Source organism: Zootermopsis nevadensis, unplaced genomic scaffold (genome assembly GCF_977971745.1).
Source record: "Zootermopsis nevadensis isolate Lab colony 2312 unplaced genomic scaffold, Znev_1.0 Znev_ptg000017l, whole genome shotgun sequence".
Lineage (NCBI taxonomy): Eukaryota > Metazoa > Arthropoda > Insecta > Blattodea > Termopsidae > Zootermopsis > Zootermopsis nevadensis.
In genome coordinates this window covers 3791853-3806666 of record NW_028259149.1, presented here as the reverse complement: position 1 = coordinate 3806666, position 14814 = coordinate 3791853, and the positions used below count along the sequence as shown (strand labels likewise).

The 14814-nt window shown below is 37.8% G+C and overlaps 1 protein-coding gene across 1 annotated transcript in view; it reads left to right on the top strand.

The window, feature by feature from the left end:
* Positions 1-664: 664 nt before the first annotated feature.
* RhoGEF64C (Rho guanine nucleotide exchange factor at 64C) overlaps positions 665-14814 on the top strand; it is an 88201-nt gene continuing 74051 nt past the window's right edge. The window contains exon 1 of the mRNA XM_022084119.2: positions 665-981. The gene's annotated coding sequence lies outside the window, so the exon portion shown is untranslated. The remainder of the gene's footprint in view (positions 982-14814) is intronic.

Sequence of the window (14814 nt, the reverse complement as noted above, 5' to 3'; positions counted from 1 at the left end):
GTTTCTTGAGTAACTGTGCAAACATTTGTGCGAAGTTATTAACACGATATACGCCATTTCCAACGAACCGCTATTGCAGATATCAGCCCTCCAGCAGAACAGCATTGTTGGGAACCGTCATGGGTCTCATTTCCCTTGCCTGAACGTGTGGTACCACCATCGATAAATTTCCATGGCCTTATTCTACTTTAAAGTGCTCCAAGGCACTGAAAAAGTGAGCATATGCGTGTGGAAAGGCTTTCTCTGTTTCCTTTTAAAACGTGCAGTTTCCTTGAGAATGTTTCTTTGTTTGCCTGAAGGAATATTAATTGTTTCCATTCCTAATTGCAGAGATAGTACCGGCTATTGTTTTTAGTGTCGTAAAGAAGGGAAGATTTTAATTCAGAAAGAGGAAAATATTCCTAAAGCATGTTTTATTCATATTAACCTTCCTCCCTTACATTTAAATTTTTATATAAGCCGTAATAAAACACTTCATTTATAATATTACAACAACAAAATCACTGTTACCATTCCTGTTTCTTCTGCCGAGGTTGAACGCACTTTCTTATTGGTTGACGATGTTCCACGTGATGGAGAATGGGCAGCTGAGATTGGTTAGTAATGCCGCCAGGTGTGATGCGTACCACACTGTTTCCACGCGATGCCCTGTTTCAGTTCAGTACCAGTTCGGCCAGTCGGTAGAGCAGCGTGTTGTGGTTTCAACTTAGTGATTTCAGAGTGAATATGCGTGTTTCTTCAATTAACTTGTATTAATTAATCATATGTGAACAAATATTTGTGGTCAGTGCTTTTGATTTTACTTACACTTTGAATCCTCATCAAGAATAATTATATAGATTATGGATCTTTTATTAGTGAATTTAATCAATTATTTCTGATAAGGATATTTCACGGATTTCAACAAGTTATATATTTTGCCTGTTCGATTCGTTACATGGATTCCGACGTTCTGCAATGGATGTATTGTCGTAGTTAAAGGTAAGAATGTTCCTTATTTCGTATTCAGTGAGTATTCTGTGTGTGTCCTATGGGTGGGCGTAGCTTCCCCTGGCTTGGGTGCGTTCTTTGAACTTCATTTGTTTGCTAGTTTGGTATTCAGCTAGCGTACAGATGTCGTTTTAAGCTTCCTCTATCACGAGGGCGCTGAAATAACACTGTTTTGTAGGTCTGACTCACTTTTAAAACATATTTCCCTTTTATTAAAAATAGGACCGATAAGCTCATTGACATACAAATTACAAATAAATATTGTAATGTGGTGTTATCGATCAGAGATTGTGATTATCACGGCTTGGTTTTGGCTTCGTTTTGACTAGTTTGTAGATGCCCTCAAGAAATCTACCGACGAGTCAACGTGTAGCCGAAACCCACAGAGCATCATCTTCGGTGTTTGAGTCTCCGTTTTAAACATTTAAATCACGTGTTATATATACATGTAGGGATATTTTGTCTCTGATGAATTCGGATTCAATAGAATGGTAAATAACGAAAGGAAAATGAATATAGATCACGCAAATATATTACGTACACGGTGACAAAATTAATTACACTTCAATCTGTTGTCGTAAGGTATAACTGATTTTGGGATTACATCGAATGTTATAATGTTTCATTAATATCTAACGCTGCTAAAATGGTTTTGTACCACGAAATGGGAACGAATTGGTGAAGTGTCTGAGGAAAAATATTACCTATTAGTATTTAAGTGATACCACCCAGGTACGTGGTGATTCTCCACGAATGTGTTAAAATTGTTCAGGTCCTGTTAACGTGAGAAATATTTTGTAAAACGCGATATGAAGCCGGACCATTTTAGCGCGTCACGCTTTGTCATCCCATTTACAGTTAGATCTTCATGGATCTGAGTCATACATGACCAGACAACATTACGCTCAACTAGTCTTTACAGAACCCTATCGTCCATTACCGTTTTTACTAAAGTCCGGCACAGTTCCGTGTCCCGAGCCGGATTAATCCAACGAACATCCCCTAACCCTATTTTCGTAACATTCATTTTAATATTATCCTCCCATATGTGAGTAGTTATTTCTAGTGGCCTCTTAGGGCTACCAGACCAAATTTTACTACGCATTTCTGATATATGCTATGCAAGTCTCATTCCTTTGATTTTATCGCCGGAATAATGTTTTCACGCCGAGTAGCACACAATTGAAAACATTTTCAGAAAATTACATTATGAATTCGGAGATACTTTAAGCAGTTATGTTTGACTGCTTCTCGTAGCTCTTCGGGTAGTTTGGTGTCGCGGCAAAGCTTGATATTACTCGGGATTTATCGTTTTCTGGTTCGGTTACGGTCTGTCCTCAAAAAGTTAGGATCTTAGATTGTAAAATTGGGAAGGATGTAGAAGGAAGCGGTTGTGGCCTAGACGGACTAAGGAAAACCACGATAAAAGTTTAGTCTGTAGCATAGACGTTTACCCGGGACTGGTAACCACTTTTACCCTTCATGCTCATCCTGATGTACATTTTCGTATGGGGCGCAATGTGCTAACGTTAGGGACTGCGTTGAACGGGGCCTTTCGCTGGTGTGGACACAACCTCTCTCCTGCGCCGTGCGAGAGAGATTCCTACGCTAGCGTTCCTACACAGACCTGCTGACATTTAACCTTTCATTCTGCATCTAATCTAAAGGTACATGGATTTGTCGTTGCCAAGTCAGGTCGCAAGAATTCCAGAAATGTTGTAATATCACAGACTTGCAACAAGCAGCACTTCATATTTGGCTGTGTTCAGCGATAAAAAATTTCTGTGGGCTTGTGTGTCTTCCACTATAAATTCCAACTCTACAGACATGATTTTTTTTGATACAAAGATGATAAGAAGTTTTTGATGTATTCACAGAGAATTTGCTGAGTAAGAAGTGACATGCATCTTCTATAGCAATATATTGAACGTTGTGTTATAATTTAATAGGAGTATTTATTTGGTTTCTGATGAGGGGTTATGTAATAGTCGTTTAGCTGTTCAAATTTCTGGCCTTTTGTAGACACCAGTGTTTCATTACGCGTTCACAAGAATTTATAAATTTATCACTGAACTTTTTCTCGGCCTATTTTAATCAAAAATTTCCTAGATATTACCTCCTTTCTTCTTGTTGGAAAAAAATGTTATATGCATTTACCACGTACATGGATCGCCAGTCTTATATTCCTTTATTTGCTGACTCTTATAGTGTTTGGAGGTCTTCGTTATATATTTTTGTCCGTTATCCTATTGTGCCGTCTCTCTTAGTTCCAAATATTGTCTTTATTAATCTGTTTCAAACAACGTGATAGTCCAACTTTAACTGTTGGTGCACAGCGCTGTTAAACACCGGTGAGACTGCAGTGTATGATATGGGAATCACGCGTCAATCCTTCGTACGTACCACAGAGAAAAACAGGAAAACCGCAGTTCTTAAAGAACCGAAATTCGTGACATCGAGAATTAAAACTGTCTTAAGTGCCTAGACCCACTTATTACATAGTTCGCGACTCTCTCAAACGCGTGTATAGTTGCAGGCAGATAGCAACGTTTCGGAGGAACATCTGTCTTGGTCATCAGCCCTGAACATGAAGGCAGTATGTTCCTCCGAAACGTTGGTATCTATTACAAATGCACGCGACGTTACAACCCAGAATAACATCTACAGCGTGATTACTGATTTTATCATCACTTATTGTATTGTGTGTAATTACAGCGTTTGAACAAGCGGACTTAGATATTGTAAAATGCTGCATAATGGAGGTAATTTTAAAGCTCTACGCTTAAGTATGCTCCCTCTGTCATTTAGGCAACATGTATAGTACTGACCATTGTGTTAAACGAAAGTAAAAGAAGAAGAAATGGCATTAGCAGTAGGTAACCTAGGATACTAAACTACCGACCACCCGGGCAGTAAAATGTATAGACGTCGTTACATGTCTGTAGAGGCACTTTTGCTCATGTCAGGAATGTTCTCTTTGGAGTACACATTGTAAATGAGTGTAACATGACTTTGCGAATACAGTGGTAGAACAATCGGTCGGTAATATGGAAAGAATAACATAACTTGAAAGGGGGAGGAGTGAAGATGGTTGGATGCACTAAAACGTTTATTGACCTTGGAGTATATGGAGCTTCGACCGATACTATTCGCATTTTTTGAAGCCCAAAGTTGATTTAAGTAACATTTAAAAATGCTATTCTAGCTAAAAAGAAAATCAGCTGATCTTTGCAGTTCTGGAAGCATTGCGTTTTCTTCGAGGTACGGACTGAATTCTCTTACATATTATTTACACGAGCTACACTACACCAATAACCATCATATTATAGGACTTATTTACGGATTTAATAGCCTACCCCTAGGAACAATCTGTTACTACGTGTTATTTGCTTGGAAATTAGTGACTGCAAGGGGACAGGAAGAAGATACATGGACGCAACAACATTAACCAATTTATATATGTACTGGATACGCAAGGAAAACGCCATCTTTAGGGATGATGGCAGTTTGTTGCTCCGAAACGTCCGTATCTATTTAGAGGTTCACACAGTGGCCGTGAAGACCTCTTAAGTTTCATTAACATAGCTTCTCGTTTTAAGAGTTTAAATCTAAGACTTTCTTCAATAATCGATATTTATAGCTTTTTGTATTAATGAGTTTTTTATTATTCTCATAATAAGCAACGATTATTTCCTTAAGCAGCGTTAACCAGTTGATATTGGTAATGGTGAAAAGTATTTTTCTTTGTGATACTTCCAAATGCCTTGCCTTTACTAAACCTATCTCTACCAGAAGGACGAGCGGGCAATGCCTGGGGACCTTCTTAGTCGCAAATCAAAGTTTATGCCCCCTCCCTCCACTTTCTCCTCCGTCTGTTCTTCACACGTTTATCCATCTTATCCTCGTAACACAGGCTCTTGTAGGCGGACAAGCCCATGGCAGAGTAGAACTGTGGCTTCCTAATTTAAGAGGCTAGGTTTTGTTTACACTGCAATTATCTTGACACACATAACAACCGACACTGTGACAGTTAAATATTCACAGAAAAGAGACGTTAATTTGAGGAAAAATGTTCGCGTAGCAAAACAATATTTAAATAAGAACTTTCACCCTTTTATCGTGTAGACAATGAATACATAACCTAACTGACAGTTCTCGGTAGGTGAGCTGTCGGTTCTTGAAATATACACAGTAGTGAGAGGTAGGTATGGGAATCTTTTTCATTGTTAGGGAAAGCTCAGTGCGGTTTAAGAAGCAGTCGTGATCAGCTTAGGGTGACGCCTTGACTGTGTAAGAGTCGTTGAAATACAGGACGTGTTAACGCACTTCAACATCGCCTCCAGGCAGGTGGGTTGCATAAGTCTGGACGTTAGACTATATACGTGACACAGCATGATTACAGTAGTATATATCAACTCGCTGACTTGTAATAATAAGTGCTCCAAAAATAATTTTTAATTGCCTTCGTGGACCTACACACACCCATAATTTTGAAGGTTAACAATATAAAGTGAAGCCCTTATTTTCATAAGCTTTTCCATTTGTGTGATGAATTTTTTGACAGGTGTAGTGACTTGATATATTTCTTATCACGTAAGGGAGTTATTATACAAAATCTGAATTTCTCTGTTGTACCTTATCCAAGTTAACTGAAAGAAATAAAATCAGCGTTGTCACTAAACTGTCGTTTACCGGTTTCCTCCTGGAACTGCATAACTCATCGCCAAGTGCTACTAGGATTGACCCATAAAAACGATACGCTTTGGCATATTTTTGCACATTAAAGTACAGTCTTTCTAGGCAAGTTTACAGCTTGAAAGCGAAGAGAAATTTGAAGGTGACATGAGTTACCTACGATATTCCTCTTCTTTATACCGACTTTCATGTTTTATTTAACTCTTTTTTTATCTAGGTCTCTTCTGCTGTGTGGGATTGGCACTCATTTTACTCTGCAAAAGTTCAACTACTGGTGCTGTTGAATTTCAGTGTTTTTTTCGTGGTCCGCTACACCACTCTAGAACACATTGGAATCGTAATTAATAAAATGTCCATGACCTGTCTGTGTGTAGCCATGTGGTTTTAATTGAAATTATATCCCATTGCTTTTAAATTTCCGATAGTACTCCATGACATTTGAAAATCTTCCGCTGGACACAGTACCCGCAAGACATGATCACAAAAGAAATTTTGGCGTGATTTACTTGAACTGATTTACTTTTCTATCAATTTTAATATTCCAAACTTCCCTACCCTCAAGAAAATTACCACGAGAGAAAATGTTAATATCCCCATTGCTTTAAATGTTTATCGAATATAAACCCGTTTGAAACTTAATTAACACTTGGATATTTTACTTCTAATTTTATTCTTAAATATACCTTGCATGAATATATATTGAATATAAACTTTGTAAGATGTTCACGATGTCTGTATTTCATTACGTATACATTTTGTATATGATTGCCATTTTCTTAAAGAAAATAACGGATTTTCACTTGAGCCTTACGTAAAGTAATAGTCAAAATTTAATTTACTTAATAAAGTGTAACTTAATTTCCCTCAGTACCACATTTTTTACATATTTCTTGTTTAATACATGAAACATAGGGATAAAAAATCTCCCCATTGTGTGTACACTTTGTGAAAAAAATTGTAAGCATGTGATAGTATTTTTTTATGGAAGTCTTGTATTCTTTTCTGAAATAAGTCTATGCCCCAGGTATAATGCAGGAAATGTAAAAATAATGTGTAAATGTATAGTCAGCGTGCCAGTTTCGTAGGAAATATTTGAATAACCAATTATATTGACGCTTTAATGTCCAGCGATAAATATATATCCTACCTGTTTTAGTAATAAAAATTTATACATTTTATCCACAGAATATATTTGTGAGTTTTATATGATACTTAGAGAAAACCGGAGTTATTTTCCTAATAACTTTAACTAATTTATCTTTGTAATGGAGACGCTTTGTGCTCACTTTGCGGTACGGACTGAATTCTTAAGTAATGTCTAGACACGACCTGCTGCATGCGTATAATCATTAGTAATATGTCTCGTCATTATTGATCGTTTAGTGTGCAGCTGTTTCTTCATTTTTATATTCGCAAGGGCAGATGGACCAGGAGAAAATATACAATTGCTTGGAGAGTGTCCCGTATTCGGATACCAACTGGGCCCAGATCGGGTTTTACCTCGGCTCACCTCTGTCGAAACAATCTTGAGAAATATAATGTCTCGTACCATGGTTTGGATTCTCCTGTTTGCCATCACCACTATCGTAGCAAAAAATGGACGAATTAGTGCGTCATACAGTTAGAGTAGTTTGGAATTTGCTTATTCTATATAACCCATAAGTTCGGGATTTATATCATTCCTTCCTTGGTTTTTAAATTTGCTTAATGACCTCTTTTGAACTGCATGTGTCACAGTGATTTATTTATCTATTTATATACAATTTTTTTTGCTGTATGTGAAGGATTGTAGCAGTCTATGGACTGGCAATACCACATTGTTAGGTTCTACTAATATTTCAACAGGTAGAAAGACTGGTATAACTTTCTAATTCTTGATCATGTAACAGACCTTTTTAAGTAACACCGGTAGCCTAAGTGGGACGGCTTAACCGTACTTGAAACGAGGGAGACGTAATCAGTGAGTTTCCTGCTTCAGCTAGGGTTGCGAACAGCTGGCACGTCTTTATGATCGGGAGTTAAAATTTCAAGAGCCCAGTGAGAACTTTATGCATCATCTGTTTTAATTTTAAAGAACTCCTGCATTTTATCCACGGAGTATTTGTGGACCTCGTATCATTCTCAGAATAAACAGAGCTTTTTTCCCTACGTAACATTAATTATTTGATCGTCATTAACGGTGAAGTGTTGTGTTTTCTCTGCGGTACGGACTGAATTCTTAAATATTTGTAGGCGATTTAGCTTCATAGGATTAACTTAGTAATTCTCTTGGCTTGCTGACTGGGGCCGATACTACATTTATAACGTTGCTGCTATTGTAGTGATTTTTATTGGAAAATTCAGCCATTTACGACTCATCATTGTTAATGAATTTTGTACAGTTGTTTTGCTAATGAGGGGTTTCTAAATTTGGGGCCAGAACTTGAGTAATATTCGGGATTCGTAATATTTAGTTCTTATATTCTTTGTTCTTCTGTAAGAAAGGCTTAAGTAAATACAAATTAAATTTGGCTAAACCCCAAACATGTAATTGTTAGTAAATAAAAAATAGAAACTTGTCAATAACGTAAGGATTTAATTTGTTTCAAATATGAACAGATTCCCAATAAACTTGTCTGAACATCGCCTAATGGTCAGTAATTCAACAGTTGATTAATTTTAGGTTTCTTTTATGCGAAGTGGACACGTCGTGGACGAGGTAGTAATGTCCCTGAGCTCGCCTCTGACCTGCTTTTAATGACACTGAGGACGTAATGATATTAAAGTAATGTTTTTTTGAGATCATACTGCCTAGGGATATATTTCTGGCTAACAGAATTAAAGTAAGAAACTTATCGAGAAGGTGATTTAATCGCTGGCTGTGTATTTACGTCCAAATTTTGTTTGGGTGTATTTTTGTTGAGGACAAAAACAGAAAGGTTATGTCATTTCGATCTGCACTCGTTTGAAAAGTAACTGACTAGTAGGTTGTTCTGTGAGGGAAAAGCAGATAAATTTGCTCTCGATATATTTAAAACGGCCTGTTTTTTTTACTCGGAGTTTCCTTATTTGTTCTTTGAAACGCAGATGTTGGACTAGTTCCAGAAGTCAGGTTTGAGTCATAACCTGTTCACCTAATATTTAATTTAATGTCACCTTCTCATTTCGACGTTGGCTCTTGGTAGACTCCAAAGGTTCCGCATCTCAAATTCTGCAAGCTTTTCTTCATTTTAGATTCGTCTTTGATTCTTCATTCGTCATTCATTTCGTGTGACATGTCTAGTACAAACATAATACAAGACGACAGAATCAAACGTGGATTTATTTTCTTTCACGGCATCTGATGAGCAATTCTGACTTGCTCCCATCGCCTTTAGATTTTCCCGTTATTCTTAACGGGCATTCGCTAGTCTCCACACAGAACACGTGACATTTGAGGTTCTGACAGTGGTTACAATTATAACACCGTCGTTTCCTTTTCTGTCTTTCTGTAATTTTCTCTTTCTTTGTCTTTATTTTTCTTTCTTTTTTCTGTTTCCCTTCTTCCGTTTCCTTCTTTCATTCCTTTTATTTCTCCCAAATCTCTACTCCTTCTTTCTTTATTTCACTTACCTGCAGTTGTCAGAATGCACTGATGAGTAATTTACCTGAGTTGTCTTATCTCGAGCAAAAGTCCCTCTGCAGCGTCTGGAAAGCGAGCTGACTCAGTCAGTCGTCGGTGCCTTCATTCAAGTTGCATGTTCCCGTTACAGACTGCCTGCCACCAGCCTCGGGCCAAATACGTGCGTGCACACAAAGAAAGTTTATTTCTGTGGTACACAGCATCAGCTTCTACCTGCTACTGCAGACTCTGTCCTTTGATGGACAACTCAGTTCTTCTGTAACTAGAACAATGGACGTTTACAGAACGGATTAGCACGGCGTAAACGCGTCCCATTATGGAGGTTCCGGTTAAAATTTAGGATAATGCGGCCTGAGTTTTGGTGGTCTTCATAAGTCTCTCCATGAGCATGTTGGGTTTCGCCTTAAAATGGGCCACTTGGTCAAGATACATCAGTAATTATGATTAAACGTGATTTAGGAACTACATCGTTAGTTTGCAATAAAGTCCTCTTTAAATTATTTCCTGTAGTGTCCCTCTTCTTGATCATCCACGGAATAAGCAAGGTGATGTGGGCAAGACATGTATTACGCAAGAAGTGATAAATGCGGACACAGTTTTGGTCAGAAACGTGAAGAAAAAACACTTGTCAGAACTAGGCACAGATGGAAGACTTGTAAAGTGGGCCATAAACACACAGGGTACGAAGCTTCGGACAGGATTCAGCTGTTCAGGGTAGGGCCCTGTGACGGGCTATTTTCAACACGGTAATGAACATTTGGTTCCCACAAGAGGAGGATGTGTGACTGTCACGTTATTCCATCTCCAGGTGTCAAGCAAAAGGCAGATCAACTGCACGGTATCAGAGCACTTTCGAACGTTTGGAAGAAGTTACAGTTTATGAGACGTTGAGTGATCCATTGTGATAATACAAGACGTATTCATTGTGAGGATAATGAACCTTTGGGCTCCATAAAAGATGCGAAATATCTTGACTGACTTAGTGGGTTTTTTTTTCCTTCTCGAGAACCCCCGTTCATGGACTTAGTTTTCACGGAATACGAACCACGTACCCAGTGTATTCTTCTTTAACGCATGGTCAGAGTACGGTGTTCTTGGTCTCGCTACTCAGCACCGCAAATACGCGCGCTCCAATCCACTTCACGTAGAAGGTGACGTGCCAAATGACGTGCCCGGAAGATAAACACCGGAACTTACATTGTGAAGTGTCTGTCGTATTGATGATCCGTTGTGTGACATTGAACGTGTCATAGTTGGCAGATTGTCGAGTTGTGGCCCAGATCACTACTCACATCAGTTCATTAACATTATGTAACCCAATATGAAGAGTCATTGGAAGCTATGCAGCACTTTTATGGGGTAATTTCAAAGCCACGGCCTAGAAACCATTATTTTAAAAAGGGCAAAGAACTTGTGTAGGCCCATTAAGTAACATTAACAATGAAGATATTTGCATAGTAATGTAGAAAGAAGGCCATAGCTCATTTTCTAGGAAATACGTGTTATTGTTTTGAAAGTAATGCTGCTGGAAGAACTGTAAACGATGTTACTCAGTGTGTTTAGCTCAAAGTACTGAGGAAAATATATTAACTAAGAGAGGTGAAATAAAATGGATAAAATTACACAACAGCAGCTTCGTAATTATACCCGGCCGCCGGAAGGCAAAGGCGTGTAAGCTGAAGCCCCGGCGAGTAGGAGGGCGCGGCGGTGTGCGCGGAAGGGTCAGGGCGCGAGCCCGCCTGGAGCCGCCGCCGGTGCAGATCTTGGTGGTAGTAGCAAAAACTTATATTCAGGCAAAGTTGCCCTTAAGGTCAAACAAATATCACGCCATGATACGTATGGTGACGTGGAGGATATATGTATTAATCTCGGCACTGGATACAGAACAATGGACAGAGTCAAGCTCCAGCCGTTTTATCCCAGGGTGAATGCCTTGGTATACATTAAATAAACTCAGTGGGCCCTAGTGGCTCTCGGAATGTGACGGCGAACATGAATTTGTTGTCTGTGCCTGGAGTCGAACCCCGTTTCTTTTACTGACAAATCCTGGAACGTGGCCTAAATGTATCCAGTTTTATCACAATCATGCCAATGTTTAGGTATTTTTAATAGCAACAACCGAATTCTGATGTTGATCTGTTTACAAGATTTGTGTACCGTTCAAATTTTCTCAAGTACAATAATATTAGCATGAGCGAATATGGTGCCTTAAAATGGCGAAGACAGAATACAGTTTATCACCATTTTTGTTGGGGGGGGGGGGGGGAGTAGAATTATAGGCCTACGTAAAAAAATCTCATAATTAACATTATTACCTCCGGTATGCAGAGACATTGAGCAGAATTAAAATGAACTTTTGGCACAAATTTACCGCTTAAAAAACATGATCATAAGTGTCTTTAAAATCGCTGTTTTGTTTGAGCAAATATGCGCTTAGTAAATGTGCTTACATTATATTTTAGTCAGGAAGAGAGAATTCTGTGCCGCAAGTAGCAGAGGGTTGCTTGCATACAGGCGCCACTGTAATTACACACTTGTACTTCATGATTACGACCTACACTTTTGTGTGTCAGGTTTTTTTCCGCCCGACAACGCACAGCTGAAAGCTTCTAATCTTTCAACACTGAAATGTCAAACCATGACATCCCACAGACACTCCCTAAATCACGACAGAAATGTGGGAGAGGACATGACATTCGATAGAACATGCCCGTTTGTTTCTCCTAGCATATTAATGAGCGTCGCATATTTTGCAGAAACGTGATTTTCATGTTTCCTCTTACGTTCATGGTTATGTAATAACAAAGAAGTTGAAAAAACGCTACCAAGTTTCTCCTTTTTTGTGTTACAGGACCGCAGTGTAGTAAAATGTTAGTTTTATAAAAATGCTTTTCTTTTAATGAGAGTTGTGTTCTTACTGCATTTAAGATGACTACATTGTTATAGACACATAGAAGATACTAACGTTTCGGTTTAACATACTGTCTCCATCTTCAGGGATGAAATTTTGACATCTACGTAGGAGTCTACACGGCGTCACATCTTAGAAGAAAATCTGTTACTCATTTTTATCGCATGGGAATTTTTATGAAAATTAAACTTAATTATAGGAACAGTGGCGTTATTATTCTGATGTAAGAGCAGTTTAATTATACACGAGTCCATTACATTTTGAGCTGTAATCTGACGTGTCTAATACGTTGTTACTACACTCTCAGCTGTGTGACTTCGCCTGTATGTTTTTGCTACTTTGTTACGTCATAGTGTCATTGAGGAAAGGACATAGGGACATAGGGTCCGCCCTAGGCAAACGCTGGTCTGATACCTCGGGGTCATATTTCATGTTTCTCTTCTGCTATTGACACCAATTATTGTGATGTGGTTAGTTCCTTGTTAAGGCAATTGAAAGTAAAACGGAATAAAAGCACATGAATTTACTTCTTTTGCGTAAGATAAACTATAAAGAAGTGATACATTGCTTACGAAAAATACCTGAGCTGGATTGAGATTCAAAATTGACCCCGAAAAAGTTGCATTTACTTAATATTCAAAGTCTGCATAGGATGATGGATTGAGCAATTAATTGGTTCAACGACGTATGATTATTGTCTTTCAACACTAGACTGTAACAAGAATTAGGGAAACATAACTCGGCCTATCACAGAATTTTGTTGAGAGGTACGAATTCAGACGAATGAAGTCGTTATCACTGGAACTCTATTTAAAATCCATTTTAACTTTAATATTATCCTCCCAGCCACGACTGGATCTCCCGAGTGTCTCTTTCTTTCCTTTTTTTCGAACCATTGTTTAAAAGATTCTTATCTCTTTCATGAGTTACGTGGCACTTTCGTAATTTTATAACCCAGCAACAAAGGCGTATGTGAGAATGCAATAATATAAATACTGTAACTATTATTTAATTATCGATGCTACTGAATTAGTTTGCTTTGTAGTATTGTTTAATTGTTGGGTTGAAACTTCTTGAGCTGATACCATATAGGACAAGTATTGGATATTGTGTTTGACCATTCGAGATAGGGGTGAGGGAATAAGGATTCGGAGAAGTTGAATGTGGCTTACTTTCAAGTCCAAACCTTCTCCCGAAGAGACCGAGTAAAATTCGAAGTGTTTCAAGTAAAAATGGTCAGTAATTTGGTCTTTCACCAGATTATAACAACTGGAGCGTTACAATTGCATAAAGCTGTTCGGTGTTACAGGTTTTAGTGGAGGACAGTCTTCTTTTCGAGACATCGCACAGTTTTCTTCACGAAATTAGTTTAAACGTAGTGAATGCACACGGATAATTATTTCTATAGTGCATACATTTGATTTTGAGCTTTGTTATCAAATTATGTTGTGCTTTTTGGAAGTTTAAAGTAGAGGAAGTGATGGTCTTGTGATTTAGAACACAGGAAATCTAACTTTACTGTACAGGAAGAGAGAAATCTGGGTCAATTGTTTGATTGTTGGTAGACTGATATCTTTTTTCGGATTCACCGCTTCATTGTAACAATTGTTTTAAGATACTATTCGATGCAAATGATGTTAGGAAATTCAAATTAAGTCCTTTCGTGTTTCGAACGGAAGGTCAGAAGTTTTCTCAGAATTGGATCTCAATTAAAGTTAACAGAATATTTTAAGATTGTAATCAGAATCGTACATCGTTTCTCTTATGAGAAATTCTACTTCCGACCTAATAAAAGTTTGACTGATTGCATTTTACTTTAAAATTCATTTTAATATCATCCTCACAGATATTGTTTTTATAAGTGGTATCTCCCCTTAATCGAGACAAGTATCTATCAGTCGCGACAGACAAATTCACGCTCACAGGTTGTGTGTAAGAAAATCGAACAAACTCTCGAATTTGCCCTACTCGTGGCTTCATTCATTCTAACGGACTGGTCCTGCATGCTGTATTAGGATTCCGTGCAGTGGCAAGAATGCAAGGTGATCAACATTTGTCTCCACTGCTTGAGATACACGATTTTCAGCCGGTAGAAGCAATAGGAGGCCATTCTGTACCTGATGTCAGTAGGGTAACGGTTCATAGTGTGGCACATCTAATACTGAGTATTAAGTCTTTAATTATATGCATTAATTCGCTGTTAACATATAAATAAATTTTATTAAAAGAATGCAAATATGTGACAGGACACGTGATTCGTAGTTTTGGAATCGATATTTGAGAATGTCTATAATTTATTGGTTCTTACACTTATTTAATGGATATAAATTTTTCCCCTGCGCGTCGTTAAACACAATATAAATATATTTTACTTTTTTATCAAAAAATATTTCATATGTGAGATGCGGATATAAAATAAATCTATATTTTGTCTTGAGTGCTAATTTTTGGACCGTACATGATTTTCTTTGGCTGAATGATATATTCTAATTTGTTTTAAGTTATTTTTAATTCTGTGTCGTTACATAAGCGTTACGCCAAAAAATTCTTTAAATCACAGTTATATATTTTCCTAAATAATCTGTTTTATTTCACATGTCACTGTTTTGTACGAAAC